The sequence below is a fragment of the Arachis ipaensis genome, chromosome B01 (genome assembly GCF_000816755.2).
Source record: "Arachis ipaensis cultivar K30076 chromosome B01, Araip1.1, whole genome shotgun sequence".
NCBI classification, from domain to species: Eukaryota; Viridiplantae; Streptophyta; class Magnoliopsida; order Fabales; family Fabaceae; genus Arachis; species Arachis ipaensis.
In genome coordinates this window covers 82,623,350-82,628,863 of record NC_029785.2, presented here as the reverse complement: position 1 = coordinate 82,628,863, position 5,514 = coordinate 82,623,350, and positions in this window count along the sequence as shown.

The window sequence follows — 5,514 nt, the reverse complement described above, 5'->3', positions numbered from 1 at the left end:
GGGACTTGAGCAAAAATCAGATTCAGAGGTTGAAGAAGGACTGCTGATGCTGTTGGATTCTGACCTCCCTGCACTCAAAGTGGATTTTCTGGAGCTACAGAACTCGAAATGCCGCGCTTCGAATTGCGTTGGAAAGTAGACATCCAGGGCTTTCTAGCAATATATAATAGTCCATACTTTTGCCAAGAATAGACGACGCAAACTGGCGTTCAACGCCAGCTCTCGGCCCAATTCTGGCGTCCAGCGCCAGAAAAGGATCCAAAACCAGAGTTGAACGCCCAAACTGGCACAAATGCTGGCATTCAACTCCAAGAAGGACCTCTACACGTGCAACACTCAAGCTCAGCCCAAGCACACACCAAGTGGGCTCCGGAAGTGGATTTATGCATCAATTACTTATTTCTGTAAACCCTAGTGACTAGTTTATTATAAATAGGACCTTTTACTATTGTATTAGACATCTTTGGACACCTGGTTCTTAGATCAGAGGGGCTGGCCATTTGGCCATGCCTGGACCTTTCACTTATGTATTTTTAACGGTAGAGTTTCTACACTCTATAGATTAAGGTGTGGAGCTCTGCTGTTCCTCAAAGATTAATGCAAAGTACTACTGTTTTCTATTCAATTCATCTTATTTCGCTTCTAAGATATTCATTCGCACTTCAACCTGAATGTGATGAACGTGACAATCATCATCATTCCCCATGAACGCGTGCCTAACAACCACTTCCGTTCTACTTTCGATTGAATGAGTGTCTCTTAGATCTCTTAACCAGAATCTTCGTGGTATAAGCTAGATTGATGGCGGCATTCAAGAGAATCCAGAAAGTCTAAACCTTGTCTGTGGTATTCCGAGTAGGATTCAATGATTGATTGACTGTGACGAGCTTCAAACTCGCGATTGCTAGGCATAGTGACAGACGCAAAAGGATAGTAAATCCTATTCCAGCATGATCGAGAACCGACAGATGAATAGCCGTGCCGTGACAGGGTGCGTTGACCATGTTCACTGAGAGGATAGGATGTAACCATTTACAAGGGTGATACCTCCAGACGATTAGCCGTGCCGTGACAGGGCATTTGGATTATTTTCCCGAGAGAAGACCGAAAGTAGCCATTGACAATGGTGATGCATTACATAAAGCCAGCCATGGAAAGGAGTAAGACTGATTGGATGAAGATAGCAGGAAAGCAGAGGTTCAGAGGAACGAAAGCATCTCTATTTGCTTATCTGAAATTCTCACCAATGATTTACATAAGTATTTCTATCACTATTTTATTAATTATTTTCAAAAACCCCATTACTATTTTATATCCGCCTGACTGAGATTTACAAGGTGACCATAGCTTGCTTCATACCAACAATCTCCGTGGGATTTGACCCTTACTCACGTAAGGTATTACTTGGACGACCCAGTGCACTTGCTGGTTAGTTGTGCAAAGTTGTGAACCATGGTATTGACATCATGTTTTTGGCGTCGTTACCAGGGAAAGAAAGAGCGATAAATTTTACATAATCAAAGTGTAATCACAATTTCTGCGCACCAGGGATCCTGTGGGATCCACAGATCCAGAGGGGTCAAGGACTTAACATCCCTGCTCCATTTAGGCGTGCAAACGCCCTTAGAATGCATGTCTAGCATTAAACGCCAGCTTGCTGCTTGTTTCTGGCGTTTAACGCCAATTCCATGCTCTGTTCTGGCGTTAAACGCCAGTCTGGTGCTTGTTTCTGGCGTTTAACGCCAGCTTGATGCTTCTTTCTGGCGTTAAACGCCAGTTTGATGCTTCTTACTGGAGTTTAAACACCAGTAAACTCTTCCTCCAGTGTGAGCTCTTTTTAATGCTATTTTTCATTCTGTTTTTGATGTTTCAGTAGTTTTTATGACTTCACATGATCATCAACCTAAATAAAACATAGAATAGCTATGGAAAATAAATAGATATAATTAAATAACATTGGGTTGCCTCCCAACAAGCGCTTCTTTAAAGTCAACAGCTTGATAGTGAGCTCTCATGGAGCCTCACAGATGTTCAGAGCATTGTTGGGACCTCCCAACACCAAACTTAGAGTTTGAATGTGGGGGTTCAACACCAAACTTAGAGTTTGGTTGTGGCCTCCCAACACCAAACTTAATGTTTGACTGTGGGAGCTTTGGTTGACTCTGCAATGAGAGAAGCTTTTCATGCTTCCTCTCCATGGTTACAGAAGGAGATCCTTGAGTTTTAAACACAAGGTAGTCCTCATTCAGTTGAAGGACCAACTCTCCTCTGTCCACATCAATCACAGCTTTTGCTGTGACTAGGAAGGGTCTTCCAAGGATGATGGATTCATCCTCATCCTTCCCAGTGTCTAGGATTATGAAATCAGTAGGGATGTAAAGGTCTTCAACTTTTACTAACAAGTCCTCTACTAATCCATAAGCCTATTTCATTGATTTGTCTGCCATCTCTAGTGAGATTCTTGTAGCTTGTACCTCATAGATTCCCAGTTTCTCCATTACAGAGAGTGGCATGAGGTTTATCCCTGACCCAAGGTCACACAGAGCCTTCTCAAAGGTCATGGTGCCTATGGTACAAGGTATGAAGAACTTTCCGGGATCCGGTTTCTTCTGAGGCAATGTATGCCTTATCAATGCACTGAGTTCATTGGTGAACAATGGGGTTTCATCCTCCCAAGTATCATTACCAAATAAACTGGCATTCAACTTCATAATGGCTCCTAGATATCTAGCAACCTGCTCTTCAATGATGTCTTCATCCTCTTCAGAGGAAGAATAGTCATCAGAGCTCATGAATGGTAAAAGGAGGTTTAATGGAATCTCTATGGTCTCTAGATGAGCCTCAGATTCCTGTGGTTCCTCAAGGGGAAACTTGATGACAAGTCATCTTAGCCTAGTTTCACTAGTCTTTTTCTATTGTTTTCACTTGAATTGTGCACTTTCTTGAGCTACAAGTAGTGTGTTTCTTATGTTCTGCTTGTATGTCAGGTACAAGAAGAAATACACCCATCTTTCATGAACAAGACGAAAGAACTCTTAGAAGGTTAAGAAGAGCTGAAAGATATTGTTGGAGAAGAGGAATCAGAAGAAGAATTCTAAGATATGGAGGAACATTCAACCAATCCACCAGGTGGAGCAGACAACAACAATAACAATCCACCCCAGAGGAGAGTTCTAGCCTCCTATACCTTTGCAAATGCTAGACATTGTGGAAGCAGCATTCTCACCCCTAATGTCAATGCAAATAACTTTGAATTAAAGCCACAACTCATTACATTGCTCCAAAACAACTGCTCGTTTGGGGGAGGACCATTGGAGGATCCAAATCAACATCTGTCTACCTTCTTAAGGATTTGTGACACTGTCAAGTCCAATGGCGTGAATCCTAAGACCTACAAGCTTCTGCTGTTCCCGTTCTCATTAAGGGACAAGGCCACACAATGGCTTGAAACTTTTCCTCAAGGAAGCATCACTAGCTGGGATGATTTGGTGACTAAATTTCTAGCCAAATTCTATCCACCTCAAAGGGTTAACAGGCTGAAAACTGAGGTACAAACATTCACACAATCGGATGCTGAAAATCTGTATGAAGCATGGGAGAGATACAAGGCTTTGCTGAGGAAATGTCCACCAGAAATGTTCACTGAGTGGGACAAGCTACAGAACTTCTATGAAGGACTCACCCTAAAGGCTCAAGAATCACTTGATCACTCAGCTGGAGGTTCCTTGGAACTCATGAAAACTGCAGAGGAAGCTCAAAATCTCATTGATATGGTGGCTAACAACCAATATTTCTTTGCTCATCAAAGAAACTGCCAACCATCACAAAGAAGAGGAGTAATGGAGCTAGAAGGAGTGGACTCAATCTTGGCTCAAAACAAGATGATGCAGCAGCAAATTCAACAACAATTTGAGCAAATGGCCAAGAGGATTAATAGTCTCCAAGTTGCAGCAGTTAACACTAGCCAACCATCAACCACATGGGGACAGAGTGAAGAAACTCAAGAAGAACAACAACAAGAGCAAGTACAATAATCAAATCGTGGTGGATCCCAAGGACCAAGAGAAAACCGCCTTTACATGTCCATTTGGAGTTTTTGCATATAGGAGGATGCCCTTTGGGCTCTGCAACGCCCCTGCCACATTTCAAAGGTGTATGCTCTCCATTTTCTCTGATATGGTCGAAACGTTTTTAGAAGTCTTCATGGATGACTTCTCTATTTTTGGTGATAATTTCAATGCTTGCCTAAACCATTTAACCCTTGTCTTAAAACGGTGCCAAGAAACTAATTTAGTTTTGAACTAGGAGAAATGGCCAGAAAGCAGGAGGATTAACAAGAAGGAATGAGATGCCTCAAAATTTCATCTTGGAACTGGAATTATTTGATCTGTGGGGAATTGATTTCATGGGGCCTTTTCCCCCTTCCTATTCTTTCAAATATATCTTGGTCGCAGTAGAATATGTCTCAAAGTGGGTGGAAGCCATAGCTACGACCACTTGTGATGCACAGATTGTCCTCCAATTCCTTAAAAAGCACATTTTCACAAGATATGGAGTGCCCAAGAGTCTTATCAGTGATGGTGGAAGTCACTTTTGTAACAAACAGATGGAGAAGCTCCTCCACAAATATGGAGTAATCCATAAAGTGGCTACACCTTACCACCCTCAGACTAATGGCCAGGCTGAACTAGCAAATAGGAAGTTAAAGAAGATCCTAGAGAAAACAGTGGGAAGCACAAGAAAAGATTGGGCTAGGAAGCTAGAAGATGCATTATGGGCATACAGGACAGCTTTCAAAACTCCTATTGGCAAGTCACCCCTTGATTCCCAAGCTGCAGGAGAAAAAAGGTTGTTGCAACTAAATGAGTTAGATGAATTCAGGATAGAAGCTTATGAGAGCGCTAAGATATACAAGGAAAGAGCTAAGAGGTGGCATGACAAAAAAATCACATAGAAGGAATTCAAGCCAGGACAGCAAGTGCTCCTGTATAATTCAAGGCTTAAGATTTTCCCTGGCAAACTGAAGTCAAAGTGGACTGGTCCATACTTGGTGACAAAGGTTTTTCCTTATGGGAGCATTGAACTGCTAGATGAAGCAACAAAGAATCAATTCACAGCAAATGGTCACAGAGCAAAGCTGTACTTGGGAGGACAATGGGATAAGGAAAAAGAGGTCCAGAACCTACAACCTTCTTGAAAGGAATCGAAGGATGTCAAGCTAATGACAATAAAAGAGCGCTTGTTGGGAGGCAACCCAACCTGAGGTAGTTTCCTTTTCATAGCCTTTTCAATAAAAATGTTGAATAATGGATATGTATTGCAAGGAGCTAAGTTCGGTGTTGCACACCAAAAACAACTTAAAGGAGAATGGAGGATTCTAAGTTTGGTGTTCCACCAAAACCTCATTCAAAAGCACATTCTAATCTCCTGCACATTGTTAGCTCCAAGCAATCGAACAGATTATTCAACCACTTAACTGCTTTTTAGCCTTAACTTCATAACCTTTAGCAAGGA